Below are 24,490 nucleotides of genomic sequence, written 5' to 3' on the forward strand. Positions count from 1 at the left end.
TTCGAACCTACGACCGTAGCAGTCGCGCGGTTCCAGACTGTAGGCCGGCCGAAGTGGCCGTGCGGTTAAAGGCGCTGCAGTCTGGAACCGCAAGACCGCTACGGTCGCAGGTTCGAATCCTGCCTCGGGCATGGATGTTTGTGATGTCCTTAGGTTAGTTAGGTTTAACTAGTTCGAAGTTCTAGGGGACTAATGACCTCAGCAGTTGAGTCCCATAGTGCTCAGAGCCATTTGAACCAGACTGTAGCGCCGAGAACCGCTCGGCCACACCGGCCGGCATAAACATCATTTCCGCCCTTTTTATTGCTCATGAAAACCAGACATTGCATGTTGGACACTCTAGTCGGGCGAAGTCGTTATCCTGAAGGAAGTCATTTACAAGATGCGCACGCTGGGGGTGCGAATTGTCGTCCATGAAGACGAATGCCTAGCCAATATGCTGCCGATGTGATTGTACCATCGGTCGGAGGATGGCATTCACGTATCGTATAGCCGTTACGGCGCATTCCATGACCATCACCGGCGTACGTCGGCCCCTCATAATGCCACCCAAAAACAGCAGGGAACATCCACCTTGCTGCACTCACTGTAAAGTATGCCTAAGGTGTTCAGCCTGCCCGGGTTGTCTCCAAACACGTCTCCGACGATTGTATGGTTGAAGGCATATTCGACACTCATCGGTGAAGAGAACGTGATACGAATTCTGAGCGGTTCATTCGGCATATTGTTGGGCCCATCTGTACCGCGCTGCATGGTGTCGTGGTTGCAAAACTGGACCTCGCCATAGACGTCTGGAGTGAAGTTGCGCATTGTGCAGCCTATTGCGCACAGTTTGAGTCGTAACACGACGTCCTGTGGCTGAATGAAAAATATTATTCAGCATGGTGGCATTGCTGTCAGGGTTCCTCCGTGGCATAATCCGTAGGTAGCAGTCATCCACTGCAGTAGGAGCCCCCATCCGAACATCATCACTTTGGTTCACTTAGAGACACCTGGACACGTCCCGTGTCGAGAGCCCTTCCTGGTACAGATTAACAATGCGTACGTGGTATTGACCGTCTAGGCTGGTTGAACTACAAACACGAGCCATCTACCTCCTTCCTGGTGGAATGACTGGAACTGATCAGCTGTCGGACCCCCTCCGTCTAATAGGGGCTGCTCATGCGTGGTTGTTTACATCTTGGGTGGGTTTAGTGACGTCTCTGAACAGTGAAAGGGACCGTGTCTATGATACAATATCCACAGTCAACGTCTAGCTTCAGGAGTTCTGGGAACCGGAGTGATGTAAAACTTTTTTTGATGTTTGTAGTTACGTGCTGAACGGCATATAAATTACCTCGAAAAATCTGTCGTTTTATCAGAAACGGTCGAACCTATTGTAAAGCCGAGACAGGTCTACGCTTATTCTGACCCTTCTTCCACTGAGCGAAGTTTCTGGGAAACCGGGTTACGGTACTTTCCGTGTCCTTCTCGTGAGTTCAGGCAATATCTTTCCCCTAGACCACGCGGACGGACCTCGAGGAATTCGCCCGCCGTGTCCGTTAGACTGCACTAGCAGCCAGGAGGAAGCAGCAACTAACACGTCTCTTAGCCCCATACATTTCTCCAAGAGATCAGCTCTTTAGTGACGTAGAAATAGACGTTTTGATTAAACTCGTTCATGGTGTTTCCTCTTGCTACTGACAGTCTCCATTTCATTCATCCAGCACAGAACGATGACCTCGCCGTTTGGTACCCTCCCCCCAAATCAACCAACCAACCATCGAGTACATTAAGTACTATTCCTTTAGATGTAGTATATAAAATTTCCGTATTATGTGCCGTATTGAAAAGTGACTGTTTTTCTGCGATCATGTGTTTATTGGAAACCGTCCTGTTCTGCGTATGGTTTCAAACGTGGCTCCACTCTATCTACTGAAATAGTTACAATTAATTTTGTGCACACCTGAATTGGAAAATTTATCGCGTTTCTGACCAATATCATAGGGTAGTCGCATTCTTAAAGTAAGCGTTAAATCACGGCAACGTATTTTAGTCAATTTTGAGTCGTTCGTTTCTGTTCCTGGATTTTGCCTCTTTTTGTCTTTTAATCTTGGTACACATGCCTTCGCAGACGCTACTAGCACGGAAAGTGATATCACAGAAAATAGGTAGAAAACCTCAAAGAATACGCTGAGAAATCTGTAAAGAAACTGAGTTGAGCTAAAGAAAAATTTAACATTCAGTGAGATCGCAGAACCAACGGGTATGGAAAATGAACTCAGGATAGCGTACGAGAGAGCGCATGGCATCCACAACAAAAGACATGCACGGCCGTACATGTACTGGTTAGGCTATGAAACACGGTGATCAAAAGCAAAGTTCTGTATGTTAGCGAAAGTTTAATTCTTAACAGAAAAGGTGATATGGATAACATTTTCAAGAATCAACAGAGAATTGTACTGAAAATTCATTTCCCAGAAAAAAATGGAGGGAGGATACAGACTGAAGTCCCATAAAGCAACACAGAAATTGTCAAACCTGGCAATAGATTCTAGAGGCAAAGACAAAACAAAACTTTATGGTCGTGTTCAAAGACTTCAACAATACGCACAGGGTTAAGGAGTACATTGGAAAATTAAAGAATGTGTCATGGGTATAATACCTTAGAAAGGACTTCGAGAAATCCCATACAAGCTTCGCAAACATATGCACTTTTGCGTAGTTAAGCCACTGCTAAAGACAAAACTATGATAATAAAACAACTGCACTGAAACAACTGAACTGCAACGTCAGTTGAATAATTAATTCAGTGGGAATTAAATAAATTGGGACAGTAGATGAGCATAAGTGAGATGCCAGTGGCTTGAAGTATCACTTATTCCTATTTAGTTGAACATAGTGGTCTCATGAATTTATCTGGTTACAACCCTTCTCAGGAAGCATGAGAGAACAAACCTTGCAAAAATGAATACTAAGACGAGTTCCACGGCCCAAGTAGACGCCGCTGAACAAGGCAGCTCTTAAAAATACGCACAAAACTCTCAAATCTGAAATTTCAGATGACTACCGGCTCAAATGAAATTTAAATCGAATCAAGGAATATGCTTACGAGCTACGAACAGCATACATGGCTCGCCACATGACGTACATGAAGTTCAAACACGACCAGTCACAGAAATCATACAGTAAAATACTGGAAATCATAAAAAAGTACAAACTCATATTCACTACTGGCCATTAAAATGATGACGTGCTACAGACGCGAAATTTAGCCGATAGGAAGAAGATGCTGTGATATGCAAATGATTAGCTTTTCAGAGCATTCACACAATGTTGGCGCCGGAACCGACACCTACAACGTACTGACATGAGGAATGTTTCCAACTCATTTCTCATACACAAACAGCAGTTGACCAGCGTTGCCTGGTGAATCGTTGTTGTGATGCCTCGTGTAAGGAGTGAGAAATGCATACCATCACGTTTCCGACTTCGATAAAGGTCGGATTGTAGCCTATCGCGATTGCGGTTTATCGTATCGCGACATTACTGCTCGCGTTGGTAAAGATCCAATGACTTAGGAGAATATTACCCGCTTGGCTGTAACGGATCGTGCAGCCACGTCTCGATCCCTGAGTCAACAGATGGGGACGTTTGCAAGGCAACAACCATCTGCACGAACAGTTCGACGACGTTTGCAGCAGCATGGACTTCCAGCTCGGAGACCATGGCTGCGGTTACCCTTGACGCTGCATCACAGACAGGAGCGCCTGCGATGGTGTACTCAACGACGAACCTGGGTGCACGAATATCCAGATTCTGTTTACAGCATAATGATGGTCGCATCCGTGTTTGGCGACATCGCAGTGAACGCACATTGGAAGCGTGTATTCGTCATCGCCATACTGGTGTATTACCTGGCGTGATGGTATGGGGTGCCACTGGTTACACGTCTCGGTCACCTCTTGTTCGCATTGACGGCACTTTGAACAGTAGACGTTACATTTCAGATGTGTTACGACCCGTGGCTCTACTCTTTATTCGATCCCTGCGAAACCCTACATTTCAGCAGGATAATGCACGACCGCATGTTGCAGGTGCTGTACGGGCCTTTCTGCTGCCCTGGCCAGAACACTCTCCAGATCTCTCACCAATTGAAAACGTCTGGTCAATGGTGCCCGAGCAACTGGCTCGTCACAAAACACCAGTCACTACTGTTGATGAACTGTGGTATCGTGTTGAAGCCGCATGGGTAGCTGTACCTGTGTACGCCATTCAAGCTCTGTTTGACTCAATGCCCAGGCGTATCAAGGCCGTTATTACGGCCACAGGTGGTAGTTCTGGGCACTGATTTCTTAGGATCTATGCACCCAAATTGCGTGAAAATGTAATCACATGTCAGTTCTAATATTATATATTTGTCCAATGAATATCCATTTATCATCTGCATTTCTTCTCGGTGTAGCAATTTTAACGGCCAGTAGTGTAGATTCAATCACACCACATTCACACGATATTTTGAGGTCCTGGAAACCTTACATTGCATTAAACACTCCTACGCTGTTCCAAAGGGAGAAGGGAGGTTGCAATCACTGATAAACTCCGAAACAAACATATTCCACTCTTTTCTTTCTAAAAAAACTGAAATATAAATACAGCGCTTCAGCTATCCTGAAGCAACTTAAATATTACGCTTAACACCATTTTCTAGCTCAGCAGGAGGCCTACTTCTTCCTATGACCATACTCAACTGCGATCGGACGAAGAACGCCGTTCTGAAGAAGCTCCCAGCTACCCTTGATTACAGACGGAAATAACCAGAGCGGCAGTTTCCGTCACAAGCTAACAATAAATGGTTCAAATGTCTCTGAGCGCTATGGGACTTAACAGCTGTGGTCATCAGTCCCCTAGAGCTTAGAACTACTTAAAGCTAACTACCCTAAGGACATCACACACATCCATGCCCGAGGCAGGGTTCGAACCTGCGACCGTAGCAGTCGCGCGGTTCCGGACTGCGCGCCTAGAACCACGAGACCACCGCAGCCGGCTACCTAACAATAGGCAACCACCATGCATAAAGGGTAGACCTCTCTGTTCAGGTAAGAGGAACTCTAAGTTGGTCATCCTGTGCTCAAAGCAACTTATTTTGTGCTCCGAGTAGACGACACTCTACAAATGGGTCCAGATGCAAATACGAATAAATAATAATAATGTTTAACTCTAAACAAAAAAGCGACGGTGGAAGCACTGGAAAGCATAGAAAGAAAAACATTAAGAAACATTTTCAGACCGGTTAAAGAGCAATCACAATACAGAAGGCACCATAATAGTGATATGATTGGGAAAAGCAAAATAGCTTTCTGTGGCCACAACCAAAGGGTGAATTCCAGCACATTGACAAAAAGACACTTCATTTATTTCGGTAAATCAAAAATATATAACACAAAGTGCAAAAAAATCGGAAGGGAGACAGGCGAAACCCGACTTATTCCACAAGCTATGGAGGAACGACTGCCATTCAGGAAGACATTCAAGACGTCAAACGTTTCCATTAAAAAGCCAAGGAGAACATTCGAGCCACTTGGTCAGAAGAAAGAAATGTCGAGTAATGATGAAAAAACCTGGAATAAAAAAAAAAAAGAGAAATAGGTGAAATATATGTAGTGCATAGTAGCTCGTACGTAAAAGAATAATGACAACACGATAACAATAACGATTAACAATAGTGATAACAGAAGATACAAAATTTGTTTATGTATTTACAAATGTATGATATTATGCCACAGTTTTTTGTTAGAGAGAAAAATTCAGATAACTGCAGTAATTAAGTAGCTGAAAAAAGACGAAGTTCCAGTGGACTAGAAGGATACGTATTTATAAGGGGTAACCATGTGCAAACAAAAACGAAAGCGGACGTTGTTGTAGTTTTAGTAAATGGGTCATCGCTTATCTGTTGATGCTTCAGATGTTATTCAGTTCCTGATACAGTGTGAGACATCAAAAGTAGCGTCCTTGACCTTGAAAACTAACTTTGGGAAGACGGCCATGTGATGAAATTGGACAGAAATAATTGAGACATAGCGAGAGAAGTAATTGCCGAGTCGGATTCCTGATACTGAAAAAGGACTTCATTCAGTTCGGAACGAGTATTTCTGCTCTGTCGAGACATTTAAATGGCTGCAGCTCTCCCGTGCGGCAGCTGGGCGTGTCCGAGTAACTCGTGCATTGGCTTGGTCGGAACGACTGCCGCGTGCAGGATGAGACAGCAGCAGGAGCGACCTGCGCTGCGTCCGGTAGCTTGTGCCCCTCGCGGGCGTTGGACCGCTGCCCGCGTACCTCTGGAAGCGTCCGCCGGGTGCTTTGACCTGCGCAGGTGTTTTCGCCAGATCACTGCCCGTCCTCCTCTACGGTCGCTTCGAGAGATGCCGTCACTATCCCCCCCCCCCCTCCGCCCCCTACTATCCTGCGGCACCAGCCGCGGATAACAATGGTGCGCGTACTCGAGCAGGCGTGCGCCGATGAGAGGCATGCGCCGACTCTACCAAAACATAATGAGATTCGCGTGCAAAAGGAAAATAAAGAGGCCTCGCGAAGCGAGAAAGAGAGAGAGAGGGAATGATGGACAACGAAGAGGACGAGTGGGAGGAGGTGGAGGCGGAAGAGGAGAAGGAGGAGGAGGAAGAGGAGGAGGAGGAGGGGGAGGGACGCGCTCCGGTGGCCATGAACCCCGGCGCGCAGGGCAATGCCTCCACTGGGCTGCCTGCGAGGACCTGCCGGGTGTTTTCGACGCGGCCCGCGTGACGTCATTCACCGCAGACTGGCCGTTTGGAGCGGCGTCGGGTCGCCACTGGCTTTGCCTCCGACGTTAGCAGCACCTGTTCCTGTCGGAGCGACCATGGTATTGTCATACGGGCCAAACTGTGCAAACGTGAAGTTGGTTTACGACTTTATTGTTCTGTTGACTGAAACCGCAAGTATGTCTCATCCCTGTCGCGATCTATTCAAAAACCGAGTCACAGCTGCGCGACCTCACCATCAAATTAAGTCTGGATAAAAAAAAGAGACTAAACCAGATAATGGAGAGGCGTGGAGAAGCACGAACGTATTTTACAAGCTGAAACTATATTTGGAGATGGACACGAATTCCCCCTCCAGTACAGCGATCTACGGACATCTCGTGGCCGTCTTTGGACCTAAGTGTTACAAGCAACGTTCCACTTGTTTTAAAGGACGTTCTTAAACGAAGTGGAGGAAGTAGTAACAATCGAAAATTTCTGACAGTCTGTTACGAACTGCAGGAACATATTACCAGAATAGTAGCTACTTACACAATTCCACATTAACAATCATTATAAATGGAACAGCATGATGACGACATGCAACAAATGTCAAACTGCCATGGAGTATAGTACATGTTTAGATATGCAAATGATAAAAAATACAAAGGAACTACACAAATTAGATAGGAATAACGAATCTATATTTAGTACAAAATGAGGTAACAGAAGTCATGGGATAACTCCTAATACTGTGTCGGACCTCCTTTTGCACGGCGTGTGCTCCAATTCGACGTAGCATGGACTCAACAAGTTGTTGGAAGTCCCCTGCGGTCCATAATTGCGAAATTCTTGCCGTTTCAGTATTTTATGTACAAACTGACCTCTCGATTATGTCCATTAATGTTCAGTGCGATTCACGTCGGCCGATCTGAGTATCCAGATCATTATCTCGAATTGTCTAGAAGTTCTTCAAACCAATCGCGAACATATAGTGTAGAAAAATTTCCGCTACCAATCAGAATAAAAGGTAATTTATTTGTCACACGACCGGTTTCGGGCTTGTGCCCATCCTCATGTACATGTTTATACTGCTGTTAGCAAAGGCATTCGCGTTGGTCGTCTGTGACATGGTTCATAAACGCCAAATTTTGCCTCTGTTTCGTACGTCCCAGATCGATTTCTACGGTTATGTTACGCAGTGTTGCTTGTCTGTTAGCACTGATAACTCTACTCAGACGCCGCTGCTCTCGGTCGTTAAGTGAAGGCCATCGGCTGCTGCGTTGCCTGTGAAGAGAGTTAATGCCTGTTATTTGGTGTTCTCGGCACGCTCTTGACACTCTGAATCTCGGAATATTGATTTTCCTAACGATTTTCGAAACAGTATGTCCCGTCTTTCTAATTCCGCGTTCAAAGTCTGTTAAAGCCAGTCGTCCAGCCGTAACTAGATCGGAAACCTTGATACGTGAATCACTTGAGTACAAACGACAGCTCCGCCAATGCACTGTCCTTTTATATCTTAAGTACGCGATACTACCGCGCCGGCCGGAATGGCCATGCGGCTCTAGGCGCTTCAGTTTGGAACCACGTAACCGCTACGGTCGCAGGTTCGAATCCTGCCTCGGGCATGGATGTGTGTGATGTTCTTAGGTTAGTTAGGTTTAAGTAGTTCTAAGTTCTAGGGGACTGATGACCTCCGATGTTAGGTCCCATAGTGCTGAGAGCCATTTGAACCATTTGATACTACCGCTATCTGTATTTGCGGATAAAGCTATTCTATGACTTTCGTCACTTCAGTGTTATAAGTCTGAGGATTGGCACAGAGAACTGGTTGGACATCGAGGGGTAACTGGGCCCTCCAGGGGCTCCGGAACGCCCTATACTTGCAATGTTAAAATAACGCTTATAAATTACATCTTTCCTCACAAAGTATTTGAGGTAGGAAGTTGAATTTTTACAGATTACTTATTGGAATATGGGCTACAACTTAACACAGGGATTTTACAAAATTTTAGTTCAGTTATTAAAGATGATTTTTTTTCAATTGTAATGAAAATTCACAACATTTTTTTGCAATTTTTTATTTATATATTCAAAAATATACAGTTTTTTGGAAAAAGGCTGTGTTAAATTATGCAGAAGGTACTGTGTAACATTTACTGAAAGTTTGAAACAAATATGTTTGGAAGATCCTTAGAAAACATGTAATTAGTATGAGAAAATAAAAGTTTTGGGAATCGAGTGACAAAGATTGGATTAACTTTTTAGTGCATTCCAGGTCCATAGGATGGATTGTCTTCATCCTCTGCAAACTCCTCCTCCAGCTTCCTCTTGTTCCTCCTCCTGTTTACTCTTGCTTGTATTTCTAGACTCTTTACAACCCTGTCTGCAGCCCGAAGGCGTTCCTTGTCTAAAGCAAGCATCGCTCGTTGTTGTGTTCGTAGATTTTGCTACCATTTTCTTCAGTTGCAGTTACTGCAACACTGTTCCAAAAGGTGATCATGTATGAACACTTATCACATTTCAGTTGTATTTAACTAGCAAGTCCTACGTGCTTCATTATGGAGAGTTCCAGACCAACTTCACTACAACGAATACATCTTACACAGTTTGAAAAAATTCCTTTGAGAACCGACATATCAAATATTTCATTCACATCCGGTTCGCCCATAAAACATTCATAGTTTTCACTCATTGAACCAAGCTTCTTCTGTGAAGTATTTTCTTTCCCACTTTGACTGATATGGGCAGGTGTACTTGAGAGGTTAGGTTCACTCACTTGGTTATCGTCTTTATTGTTTACAGTAATAACACACACCTTTGGCTTTCCAACATTTCTCCTTTTCTTAAAAGCCTTCAGAGGATTTCTAATAACTTTATTTTTACTCATTATTATACTTCAACAAAACAGAGACTCAAGAAACAAAATTAATTACGAATATTTTCGAGATAACGACAGAGTAAATGATCATTAAACAATCGACAATCACACCAGCGATATATATTGAACCATCACAGGTTAGCCACAACACATACTTTATCTCACATCACTAAAATGTACCTGATGAACACGGACGTTAATAATAACACCATTTGACAGCAGTTTAACAGCGCCACATGAACATATTTCAAAAAAAATTTAAAAATAGTTGTAGTCTTCGGAATTGAATAAATTATATATCTATTAAAAGGTAATAGTCTGCAGATTCAGAAAACGCAAAAAAGTAAAAATTGAACTTTTCATGATTTTGAGCCTTTCCGGAGCCCCTTAAAGCATTTCCAGCGCCGTGCCAGCAATTTACGGCCACCAGGACCCAAATGGCCGCTTTGCTTACCATGGTCACTTTGCCCAGCTCTCCCCTACCTTTCATTACAAAGAAAATGTGGCATAAATTGCACATTTATGAGGCTAATTTATGGATCAACCTAGTATTGGCACAGCGTGATAAACGTTTCAAGGATATTCATAGTAAGCTAATCGTTCACTGACCCTGTGTTGTTAGATTTTTACGGAGCTTGTTAAAGCATAAAGACAGATTCAGTTCAAAAAGAAGTTAGCAAATAACTTCGTGGTAATGCGAGTGACCTCATTTATTTTGCTTGCATGTTATAAATTTAGCTCAAACTCTGTTGAAGTTGCTAGCTTTGAAATAGTTTGCTAGTGGAATAGTGCACTTTCAATCCATCTGATTTTAACACTCACTCATTGACTGAATAATTTGCAAGAAGTGTGTAAATACATCATAGAAACAATGTGATATTGTTACAGAAAATGAATGCTAAGACTCAACACTGCTGTAAGACTGAGAGTGAAGAGAAAAAGTTTCAAATCTCCCTCCACCACCTAAGAAGCTGCTCAGACTGTCTCTTATTCGGTAGTTGAAGGCTGTAGACGCGATCATAGCCATTATGTTTCGGCTACCTCTCGTTTACGAATACCTACTGCCCACCGGTTACGCCGAAGTACACACAAAATCTCTGCGTTAGCGAAACAAAAGGCTATTCAGCGATAAAGACAACACGCTACCAAAGTAGCACCTCTGGCCTTCAGAACATCGACCTTATGCACGCATTACATCTTGCCTTGATATATCTTAATTACGTTCGAAAGTATCTGGAATCTCTGGTATAAATACCTTTTACACTGTGGAACGTTTAGAAAAAAAGAGATAGCGTAAATGAAAACGCTTAGTTTAATGACTCGTATAAAGCAGATGGGAAAAGCGTTAGTTAACAGCGACATTAATCTTTTTAAATGACGCACATAGCGTTTTATTTGCGCAACACATTAATTTTCTCAGTTATTCGTTGAGAGGAAACAATAAATCAGCCTCGCGAGAGAGATAAGTCTTACGATCTATGTTTGAAATTTATCTGTTGCTACTGTGGTAATATTCGTGTATGTTTCCTGAAGTTATCCTCAGAATACTGAAGTTAACAAACTCGATACGTTCTTTAAAGCATATAATGCAGTACTAAACGAAGTTTCCTATAAAAATGAAATATAGTATATACATATATATATACGAATAATTCGCGTCACTGATCTGATGCAACTCGCCACGAATTCCACTTCTGCGAGAACCTCTTCATATAAGAGTAGTACTTGTATCGTACGTCCTCGGTTGTTTGCTGGACGTATTCCAAGCTCTGTCTTCCCGTAATGTTTTTAACCTCTATAGCTTCCTGTAGTACCACGGAGGTAATTCCTTGATGTCTTAACACACGTCCTGTCCCGTATTCTTGTCAATGTTTTCTATACTCTCCTTTCTTCGCCGATTCTGCTGAAAACCTCTCACTACTTAACAGACCAATTGATTTTCAACATTCCTCTGTAGCACATCTCAAATACGTCTGTCTCGGGTAATATCCTACTCTTGAACCATTCTTTTGTTTGTCATTGTTTCTTCGACGTATCCCTGCATCGCTATCTTACGCCCTGTTTAATCCGAACACTTCATGCTTGCTCTTCCAGTCTTACTGTTCCCTCTTGTTTTTTGGCTATATTGCACATCACCTGTCTTTTCCTGTAGCTTACTCTTATTTTTCTCAGACTTCCGAACATCTTGCACCATTTTACATTATCAAAGAGTTTTTCTAGGTCGAAAAACCTTATGAGCCTGTCGTGATTGTTCTTGTCTTGCTTCCATTATCAAGTGCAGTGCTAGGGCTGCCTCCTTGGTGCCTTCACCTTTCCTGAAGCCATGCTGATCTACATCTAACAGATCATCAGTTTTCTTTCCCATTCTTCTGTATATTATTGCTGTCAGCAGCTCGGATGCATGAGATGGTAAGCTAATTGTGCTATAGTTTTCGCACTTACGTACCCTTGCTGTTGTCGGGATTGTGTGGATGACATTTGTCCGAAAGTCTGATCCTACGTCGCCAGTCTTATAGATTCTACACATTAACTTCGATAGTTTTTTGGTTTTAGAAATTTCGATGGAATGTTATCTGTTCCTTCTGTCTGAAGTGATCCCAATCTTCTAGAGCCCATTTAAATTCTGAGTAATACTGGATCCCCTATGGCTTCCTAATCGACTCCAATTTCTTCTTCAATTGAGGCACCAGACAAGTCTTCTCCCTATCAGAGGCCTTCAGTGTATTCTTTCCACCTATCTGCTCTTTCCTCGGTGTCTAAAACTGGAATTCCCATTGCACTCTTAACGTTATCACCCCAGCTTTTTATTTCATCGAACCTTGTTTTGACTTTTCTGTATGTTGAGTCAGAACGTTCCGACGATCATTTCTTTTTGATTTCTTCATATTTTTCCTGCAACCATTTCCCTTTATTTACCCTAACTTCCTATTTACTTCTTTACTGATTTATTTTGCTGTATTCCTGTCTTTCACTGAACATTTTTATACTTTCTTCTTTCGTAGTTCAACTGAAGTATTTCCTCTGTTACTTAATATTTCTTCGACGCTACCCTCCTTGTACGTACGTTTGACTGTCCGACATCTGTGATAGATGTTTTTAGGGATGTCTACTACGCATCAAGTGAACTTTCTACTGTGGTATGTCTGCTGCAGTGTCCGCATCCTTAGCGAACTTCATACGTGTCTCATTGTACCTCAGTACTTCAGTATCCACTCCCTTTCACAATGATTCTTCTTTTAAAATGTCAGTATACTCTTCATCATTATTAAACTGTGGATTGAGTCTATATTTGCTCCTGGTACGCCTTACAATCCAGTATCTGATTTCGGAATCTCTTTCTGACCAAAATGTAATCCAGCTGAAATCTTCTCATGTCTGCCGGTCCTTTTCCAAGTAAACGTCCTCTTGTGATTCTTGAACAGTGAATTCCGCTGTTACCATCTGAAATTTCTCGCAGAACTCAATTAGTCTTCCTCCTCTCTCATCTCTACTCCCAACCCAATATTCTTATATTCTCCAGTACCCTGTCATCTATTTCTTCCTCTACAACAGTGTACAAATTCCGCGTGATTATTATATTTCCATCCTCTTTAACATACTGAACTACATGTTCAACATCTTCATAAACTTTCTCTATCTCTTTAACATCTGCTTGCAACGTTGGCATGTATACCAGAACTATCGTTGTCGACAGCGGTTTGCTGCCAAATCTGATGAGAACACCCCTGTCAATGAACGGTTCATAACTAATCCTATTCTTGTTAAACCATTTCCTGCTGCTCTTGATATTGCCCTGTCTTCGTCTGACCAGAAATCCTTACCTTCTACCCATTTCAGTTTATTTCTAAATCGAGCGTTTGCATTTCCGTTCTCAGATTTTCTACGTTTCCTACTACGTTCATATTTCTGCATCCTCCCTCCGGCTCGTAGAATGTTATCCCTTCGTTGGTTATTCCATCTTTTCCTCATGGACGCGTCCCCATTGGCAGTTCTCAACCGGGGATTCGAACAGGGGATTAATAAGGAATCCTTTGCCAATGGAGAGATCATGATGATAACTTCTCTACTGCAGACCACATGTCCTGAGGACATACATTATGTGTCTTTCATGCAATGGTTACCATTGCCTTCTGCATCCTTATGTCGTTGATAAATGTTGATTCTTCCGCCTTTTAGAGGCAGCTTCCCATCCCAAAGGCAAGAGAATGCGCTGAACCTCTGTCAGCTCCTCCGCCCTCTTTGACAAGGCCGTTGGCAGAATGAGGGTGACTTCTTATGCTTGAAGTCTTCAGCCGCTAATAACGTTACGAAATTTCAACGTGTCATAAACAATATAGTAGACCACACCACATGAAATGTTGCACTGCTGCAATAAGGTTCGCAGTTGCACACGCTCGTCGTTCAAAATTGCTCCAACATTCTGCGGTGTTGCAGCTGTTACCGGCCGTCCGGAGAGTGGCGAATCACTAGTGTTCACACGGCCTTCTTGGAAGAAAGCAAATCATCTGTGGATATTGCTATGGCCCATACAGCCCATATAGTCGTCCACATACACACCACGTATTTCCCCCCTTTTTAGCATATGTGTATTTGTATACAATATATATTAATCGTAGATAAAAAGTCAATAATTTTCTATCTGTAAAGCATGACACAGTATCGTGTAGCATATTTAAACGAATGTATTGAAAAGTACATTAAAGAGAAAGTTCCTTGCATACCAGTTCTGTTTCAACTGGAATGCACTTTGAAGGTAGGGGAGCGATAGGTAACCTACGACTTGTAAGGAGGCCAGACAACAACTAGAAGAGTCGAAGGACATGAAAAGGAAGTAGTAGTTGAAAAGGGAGTGAGTGTAGTAGCCTGTCCGCGGTGTTATTCAGTCTGTACATTGAGCAAGATGTAAAGGAAAGTAAGGAGAAATTTCGAAACGGAATTAATATTCAGCGAGAAGAAATAATTTTGGAAGAGCAGTTAAAATGTCTCCAAAAGAGGTTAATGGATGGACACCAACAAACGTAAAACAAGTATCACAGAATGTAGTCGAATTTAATCAGGTGAGCAGAGGAAATTGCATAAGGAAAGAAACACTAAAAATAACTGATAGTTGACGAAATAGAGGATACAATAATAAGAAGAGGAATCCTTAAAAAGAGAACTGTGTTAACATCAAACATAAATTTGACTGTTAGGAAGCATTTTGAAGATATTTTTGTGGAATGTAGACCAGTACAGAAGTGAAACGTAGATGATAAAAAATTCATACAAGAAGAGAATATAAACGTGGCGGTGCAGGATAATTGTGAAAACTGGATTGTTAGATCGAATAACTAATGAAAAGGTACGGGCTACAAATGGAAAAAAAAAGAAATTTGTGACTCACTCTTTCTAAAAGAAGGAATCGATTCATAGGACAATTATTATTAATTATGACAATTATCAGTAATCATTAATTGGATAATGGAAGGAAATGTGGAGGGTAAAAATTATAGAAGAGTCCCAGGCTCGCATTCAGTAAGCAGTTTCAAATGGATATGTGTTGCAGTAGTTGCGCAAAAATGAAGAAATATGTACTGGACAGACCAGCGTAGAGTGCTGCAGGAAGACTGAACACCAGAACAAGAACAAGAACAAGCACGACAACAAAAACAACAATTTCTATCCCCTTAATACCGGCGAAAGACAAAAAAATCAGAAATTGTCTTCTGTAACCAGTAATGAAGTGTGTAGAGCTCATACAGTGAAGTCTAAGATATGTAACAACTGTAAAGTATAACTGGGTATGTCGAACAATTGCAACAAAAGGCATATCAGAAATTGAACAATTACACCACTTCATTTGGTAAAAATTTTTTATTTATGATTTTGACGACACATTAATGGGATATATATGATTAAAAATGAAAGACACATTTTAAATAATTGTGTGTAATACAGTACAGTCTTATTCGTGACATTCTCGGAAACTGCTTATACTCTCCTTTACGCACAGATGAACATTGTACTTACTAGACATGAGTGCCGACTGCGCTTTACAATTTAATCTTTATTATCTTTGCCTTGTGTCTGTAATCTGAGGCGAGTGACTTATTACATCAGTTCGGGTAGACTTACCAGAACCGGATTTGTTGGATCCTGACACTTCTTGCATAGTAATTCTGCCTTTATACTGACTGAAGGCCTATCTCTCTTGATATTTGTCATGCCTTTCCCTGCTTGCTCTGCAGTTCTGGATTTGAGTTCTAGTACACCATTTCGTCTATTACGGGGAATGTTGAAATTGTCACAGTCTGTCTGGGCATGTGCTACACGAGCTTTGAAATCTCCATTTGCACTTCGTGGAACATAAAACTTCGGGGTCCGTCACTAATAAAAAAAAAAAGTTTTAGCAGTTCATTAGAATTTCCACATCGTAACAAAAGTGGAATCTAATCAGGCAAAACAGTGTTGGCGTCGGATGTTCATTTTAATTATTGTAAACTTGTAATAAAGGATATACACGAAAAATTATGAACGTAACTGTTCATTGAAATATTGTGATGCTACAAATCAATAGAAATATAGGCTTCCACTTCACCTGATGCGATTTCATCTCTTGAAAGTGCCCACAAAGTTAGGCAAGCGACTAATGATGCGTATTTTACACGAACACTATTTCCAAATTCATTTGCACGTGCAACTAGTTCATTACATCAAAAGATGATTTTTGCTACCTTGGAAACCTGTTAATTTTCAGAACTGAACTTACCTCTGTATCTAGCTGTAATGGTTCAAACAATGATGATAACTTCTACTGTGTGTGTGTGTGTGTGTGTGTGTGTGTGTGTGTGTGTGTGTGTGTGTGTGTTTCGTGAACAAGGGTGCTAACAGCAAGTCGTTCTAGAAGTACCCGAAAAATTAAGGAGACGGAAGGAAATGTGGACATGTCAGAGGGGTTGATAGCTTGATGTATAATCTGCATTTACCGTCACTGGCACTCAAAAACAATTAACCTTCCTTTTAATAGTGTCAGATTGGTATGATACGAATTCGTGAAGTTCAGCATTAAAGGTTAAGTACGATATGAAAATATATTAATCTGTTGTTGCTGGACAATCTCTGTCTTACGCTTCTCATTATGAATTCTGCTGGGTTCAAATATTTGTTTTTACTAATACTATCAAAATCTAGCCTTACACGTAGTAGAATGAGAGACTGTAACCGAACAAAATCAGTTCGTCTTTTAGGTGGCTAGGATGACGCAGCATACAGCGGTGAATGGGTCCCAGCCAGCTGTCTCCTCGGGAGAAATCCGTCCGCTGCGTGTCGCTCGCGCCGCGAGCTGGCGCGTGACAACGCCCGCCCATTCAAAGCCGTGGCGCTGGCTCTTCAGGCAGTCAGTCGACGCCAAGTGGAGCCGCGCGACAAAAAGCTAGCCTTGTGTGTACGCCGGAGTGGCTTTCATTTCCCCAGCTCGGCTGACGTGGTGTTTACATGGTAGCTTGATATCAAAGCAGCCCATTCATAACGTCATACATCTTTCGGAGTTACCATGCGCTTTGATGCGTTACATAAAAGTTTCATTAATCATTCTGTGGTTTGAATTCGCTGGAATGAGAGAGAATTCCAGTTATAGTTTTTCCTTAGGGTGGATATAATACCGTTGATTCGTACTGCTTATAACTGTTGTCCTAAATGATGTACTCTTTAATGTTGGTCTAGTTTACACCAAGAGGTAATTCCATGGTGTGCATCTGGATGACAAGTTGAAATGGTGTCAGCACATAGATAAACTAGTCAGGCTCAGTTCAGCAACGTATGACCGTAGAAACATTTCTCATTGTGTTCACCTAAGGACAAGAGTGTTGGCTAATTTGACATATTTTCATTTCCTGTCGTCCTAAGGAATTATGTATTGTGACAACGCATCTGAAATAAATAAAGTGTTTGTTCATCAGAACTGACCAGTAAAGAATAACTTGTTAAGTGGATAAATATACATCTTTCAGAGATTCTTTTAAGGAACTTGGAATTCTTAAACTTATTTCCCAATACATCTACAGGAGGTGGATAAACACATCGGAGTATCATGTCAAATGTTGTTAATAAACCCGTTGGCATTCAGAAGAGATTCCAGTCATCTCGGAATGGGGAATACAGGTCCTGTACGGTTTTCCCGTGAAATATTATACCATTCTTCTCTTAAAATTGTGACAAGATCAGGCAACGATGATGAAGGGAGACAGCGATCATATAACCTTCTCTCCAAATTAGACCAAAGAGGCCTGATAACATTGAGATTTGTTGACTGTTGTGGCAGGAGAGACGCGACAGTATAACATCCACGATATATATACTTTTTTACTTATAATGTGACGAGTGGAATATGAACGCGTGGAAAATTACGTAACTCAATAATATTCATTCAATTATGTAATTATTTCTTAAAAAGACGATAATTATGTAAAACAGAGACAATATTTGTCTCACATTCTTTGTTAATCTATGTCATTCTTTTCTTTTCTTTTGTACCCTTTTGTCGTCTTCTTCTGATGTACGTCGCCGACGCAAGACGGGAATCGATTTGAGGTCTGTTGAATGAAAAACATTTAACGTAAAATTATTGTAGTTTTATGTTCATGCGTTAAAACTATTTATGATTAATTATTGAAAAATCACTTCCTCTTTTAATTATAATTTTGTATTAATTATTTTATCATAGCTGCAAGAAGCGCAGCCATTGTTAGTTGCGATTATATAGCAATGTCGTCTGAACTTATGGTCGTAATATGAAGGGTTTGTGTTAAACTAATTTGCAAAACAGTATTAATAATTTTTTTGGTGGCATCAATTTAAATGATTGATTATTTATTGAGCAAAGGAAAATCTTAATTAAAAAAGAAATCCTCTATCTTTTGTTGGCCGCTATCTTAACTTTTATCTCAGCGGCAAATTTAAATTACTTGGAACTGCAAACAATATTCCGATGTGTAAGAAATAAATGTGCACCGGTGGTACTGAACTCTATTTATAAAAAAAAAAAAAAAAAATTAATCGAATCAGACTGCATCTTTTAAGAACAGTGCTGATGGTATTTATTGTTGAACAAGATTTCATTGCTGATGTATGAGGCCAAAATTAAACTACGCACGAATCACGGAGAAAAATATTTCTGGTAGCATACGTCAGTGTTGTGTGCGGGTGGTATTCTGTGGTTCCTTTTCATGATCAATATGCTAAAAATAATTAAATCCATCTAAGACAAAAATTATAAAAGCTCTGATGTACGATCTGTAATTTTAGTGATATGAACGCAACTTACAGTCAACATTATTACACTACGTCAGGTGGAATTCTTCCGCAATTTGAACAAAATAATTACCCTGGAGAAGTTGTACTATGAATATTGCATTATACATGTGTATAATATTGTCAGTATCATTTACAAAATCAAATCAATGCAACTGCTAAATATCAGAGTGAATTCAAACCGCAGAATACCATAGGGTATCATATCATCCAGATTCATTTTGCATTTGTCCATGTTGATGATACGCAAAACCTCCACAACAGTTCATCATCGTGCTCATGAAACCAGTCCTGGAGGGTGTGAGTTGTGTGGACAAGGGCCCCTACGGATGGAACCTCTCAGCCAAAGTGTTCACATAATCGTTGGCAGTAATGTGACCTTGCAGTGTAATCGTAGAACCCATGGAATACCATGATATGGCTGCCCAAAATCAAAACTCGACCCCACCATGTTTCACTCGTGGGACGTAAACTCTGTCAGTAGTCGGAAAGAATGTGAAATAGCACTCATCCGACTAAATGACATCCTAGCATTGCTCCGCAGTCCAGGTTTTATGACTCTGGCAACACGTTTTCCGGTCAGGGCCGTTTGCATTACTGCTGAGTGCTTTTCGAATTTCAGCTCGTCCTGTAATTTCCTGTCTCTGGGCCTCTCTTTGTGTTGTTTTGGTGCTGACAGCGTTCGCGAGTGCGATATTCAGTTCTGCAATGTCTTTTGCAGCAGTCTCTCTCATATCTTCCGTCAGAATCCTCGTCAACGTCCATCCACCGCTATCACTCAACACACGCTTTCGTCCAAGTTTCAACTTATGGGATGATGTTTTTCCGCCTTCCTTCTATTTTGTTTAAATCATCGATACGGTGAACCTTGAACCATCAAACACGTCGAGTGCTTTGGTTACGAAAGCACACACCACACTAGCCCCGTCTGTTTGTCCATGCTCGAATGCACTTAGCTCCGACATAATGCGCTCACAACTACACAGAACACTTTTCTGACCATAACTGAAACTTGCAGCCGGCCGGTGTGGCCGAGCGGTACTAGGCGCTACAGTCTGGAACCGCGCGACCGCTACGGTCGCAGGTTCGAATCCTGCCTCGGGCATGGATGTGTGTGATGTCCTTAGGTTAGTTAGGTTTAAGTAGTTCTAAGTTCTAGGGGACTGATGACCTTAGAAGTTAGGTCCCATAGTGCTCAGAGCCATCTGAACCTTTTGAAACTTGCATCGTATTGACGCCATCGCCCTGGGACCGTTCGTTGCCAAATACGTTCAAGCATGCATTTTTCCCCCTTTTTCTCCAAGCCCTGTACTCCTTAATGGTTTCACTGTTCACCACGTGAACTTCTTTATGGTTTCCATTCCTGAATCTGAAGTGCGATGTACATAGTCACAATGCAAGGCACAAAAACATTTTCTGTGTAAACTTCAACTCCTCGTCTAGGGTTCACGTGGCGGTCTGCATTCTGCTGGGAAGATATTCAACGAACTCCTATCTGTCCTAAAGTAAGAAATTATGAATCCTTACCAGTTCAAAAGAAAATTAAAAGCATACCTAGTCAGCCATTCTTCCTACAAGTTGTTTGAATATTTTGACTCAAAAATTGAGAAGTTCTGTTAGCTGCTTGGCAACTAGTGGTGTTAGTTCGAAAACTCCGTAACAAGTAGTAATGTACTATAAAACAGCACTCGTTTTCTTTGAAAATACTATTGTAATCGAGTGACATTAAGGTACAAAAGGCAGGTAAACAACGGCTATACAGGGTGTTCATACTAAGAGCCGTCAGGCACATGTTCTCTGGTGTTTCGGTAGATATTGTTTCCCGTTACAAACAAAATGGTTTTTAACGTGCACAATGATGGAGCCATCCCAAACTGGTCTAATGCGATATTCGTTTTATCGGTATGTGTTAACAGGGACGGTAAGACGTGAAGGATAAACGACACTACAGCAGCGACTAAGCAGCGCTGCTGCATGGCGGCAGCAGGCAGCATGGCTCAGGGCGGCGCTATACACAAATTGAAGGTGGAGAGGGGAAGAAAGGAAAAGAAAGGGGGGGGGGGGATCACTGCTATCAGCAGCATCCGAGCATTACGCGGAATCAGCGGCGACGAGTGAAAATTTGTACCTGCCTGAGGTCCAAACCTGGGTTCTCCGGCAGGCAGCTGCGGTAGCCACTGCCCCATCCGATACACAGCCCTACTGCACGTGCGCGGACTGTCTCGCCGCGCCTCAAGGCCGATCCACATTTCCATCGAGCTCCACCTATACTCAGGCCCTGAACATTTCCTCTGTATTCGCTCTCAGAGATTCCACAGGAGGTGGTACGTATATGTGCATCTGCGTTGAAGGAGGTGGATCTATTGCCCAGCTAGGCCAATCAAATTACATGAATACGTTATATCTGTTCTTTCGGCGCACAAATACGTCCGACCTGCTGTGGGAATCTCAGAGAGCGAATGCGGGTAGTTTGCGCTCGATTGGAATGTGGCTCGGCCGTGAGGCGTGACGAGGTAGTCCGCGGAGGTGCGATAATGCTGTGTCCCAGATGGCGCAGTTGTTGCTGGTACGGTAGTTCAGCGTGTTCGGTCAGAAAGCTGGCTGGTCTATGTACGAGGGGTATTTTTTAAGTAACTACCGTTTTGAAATTTAAAAAAGACGTGCTAAGATATCTCAATAATTTTATTTTTACATGAAAGCCTGTACTTTAATCTACTTTTCTACATAATTTCCGTCAATATTGAGGCACTTGTCATAACGTTGAACCAATTTTTGAATACCCTCCTCACAGAATTCTGCCACCTGACTTGTTAACCACTGTATCACCGCTGTTTTGACTTCGTCATCGTCTTGAAGACGCTGACCGCCCAGGTGTTTCTTCAAATGCAGGAACAGATGGTAGTCACTGGGCACAAGATCGGGGCTGTACGGAGGATGATCTAGAGTTTCCCATCGAAAAGATGTGATGAGATCTTTGGTCTGATTCGCCACATGCGGACGGGCATTGTCTTGCAGCAAAACGATTCCCTTGCTCAACTTCCATGGACTGTTCTTTGATTCTGGTGTGACGTAGGCCACCCATGTTTCATCGCCCGTAACAATTTGGCTTAAGAAATCATCACCGTCGTTGTGGTACGACTCAAGGAAAGTCAAAGCAATGTCTAAACGTTTGGTTTTGTGCACATCCGTCAACATTTTCGGTACCCAACGTACGCACAATTTTCAGTAATTCAAGTGCTCGGTCACAATTCCATAGAAAACACTACGGCAAACATTAGGAAAGTCATCCAGCAAGGAGGAAATCGTAAAGGGTCTGTTTTCTCTCACCTTATTGTCACTTCCTGCACCAAACTTTCATTAAGGACCGAAGAACGCCCACTCCGTTGTTCATCATGCACATTTGTGCGGCCATCTTTAAATGTTCTCACCCACTTTCTTACCATTCCATCACTCATAATGTTTTCTCCGTAAACTGCACAGATCTCACGATGAATATCGATCGCTTTTAGGCCTTTAGCACTAAGAAATCTTATAATAGCCCGTACTTCACAGTCGGCATGACTCACGATTATCGGAGGCATCTTAAACACTCAGTACACAACATAAACAAGGAAGAATCAGACCGTAATGGCGTCAGTGCGTAGATTAAGGTACAGGCTTTTTCGTAAAAATAAAATTATTGAGATATCTTATCACGTCTTTCTTTAATTTCAAAGCGGTACTTATTTAAAAAACACGCCTCGTAATAAAAAAAACCTTCGTGAAGGGTTCAACAACTAACTTCAATGGATGTCATGTGACGTCTGCTACGACAAAGTACAGCGAACAATAACGAATAAAATGCAAAAAACAAAAAAAAGTTGTTGACGCACCTGCTTAGTAATCAGGACATCCCAGGTTCGAATTCCGGTGCGGCGCACATTTTCACTCGTCGCCGTTGATTCCGCTTAATGTCCCGATGCAGCTTGTAACGGCTCCATGTGAGCTGCTACATGGCTTGTTGAAGGAGTCACATGCTCAAAACACACCTGGGCGCCCTTCCGACACTCAGGGAATTTTAATCCGGAATTATGTTATATTATCACACTTAGTATAGTCTGCAAATGTGAATGCGGGTCGTCTGCTGACGTATGCGTGGGCTGTCTGCTGTGGAGAAGCAGTTTAGCCAACCATTGTATCAAGTAGAAGGCAACTGCACTGGACAATGTTGTTGTTATATAAAATTCTTTGTCTCACAGCAACGTCTTATTTCCGTTACAATTCCAGTTAAGTTATTCAAACTTTCAACTTAAAGTTAACCAATAATCAGACATTTTGTAGTGATATCTGCTCATGCAAACGGTCGTAGGCGTCTTTCACAAAAGATACAGGTGCCATTTTCAAGTTGATGATGCCTGCCAAGGGTTTGCGGACGCCAAGTATCATAAAAGCTGGCAGCAGTGATCCACTGCCCTTTCCTTTCCCTTCTTCCCCTCTCCACCTTCAGTTTACATACACTCCTGGAAATGGAAAAAAGAACACATTGACACCGGTGTGTCAGACCCACCATACTTGCTCCGGACACTGCGAGAGGGCTGTACAAGCAATGATCACACGCACGGCACAGCGAACACACCAGGAAACGCGGTGTTGGCCGTTGAATGGCGCTAGCTGCGCAGCATTTGTGCACCGCCGCCGTCAGTGTCAGCCAGTTTGCCCTGGCATACGGAGCTCCATCGCAGTCTTTAACACTGGTAGCATGCCGCGACAGCGTGGACGTGAACCGTATGTGCAGTTGACGGACTTTGAGCGAGGGCGTATAGTGGGCATGCAGGAGGCCAGGTGGACGTACCGCCGAATTGCTCAACACGTGGGGCGTGAGGTCTCCACAGTACATCGATGTTGTCGCCAGTGGTCGGCGGAAGGTGCACGTGCCCGTCGACCTGGGACCGGACCGCAGCGACGCACGGATGCACGCCAAGACCGTAGGATCCTACGCAGTGCCGTAGGGGACCGCACCGCCACTTCCCAGCAAATTAGGGACACTGTTGCTCCTGGGGTATCGGCGAGGACCATTCGCAACCGTCTCCATGAAGCTGGGCTACGGTCCCGCACACCGTTAGGCCGTCTTCCGCTCACGCCCCAACATCGTGCAGCCCGCCTCCAGTGGTGTCGCGACAGGCGTGAATGGAGGGACGAATGGAGACGTGTCGTCTTCAGCGATGAGAGTCGCTTCTGCCTTGGTGCCAATGATGGTCGTATGCGTGTTTGGCGCCGTGCAGGTGAGCGCCACAATCAGGACTGCATACGATCGAGGCACACAGGGCCAACACCCGGCATCATGGTGTGGGGAGCGATCTCCTACACTGGCCGTACACCACTGGTGATCGTCGAGGGGACACTGAATAGTACACGGTACATCCAAACCGTCATCGAACCCATCGTTCTACCATTCCTAGACCGGCAAGGGAACTTGCTGTTCCAACAGGACAATGCACGTCCGCATGTATCCCGTGCCACCCAACGTGCTCTAGAAGGTGTAAGTCAACTACCCTGGCCAGCAAGATCTCAGGAACTGTCCCCCATT

This window comes from Schistocerca serialis, chromosome 7, assembly GCF_023864345.2.
Source record: "Schistocerca serialis cubense isolate TAMUIC-IGC-003099 chromosome 7, iqSchSeri2.2, whole genome shotgun sequence".
Lineage (NCBI taxonomy): Eukaryota > Metazoa > Arthropoda > Insecta > Orthoptera > Acrididae > Schistocerca > Schistocerca serialis.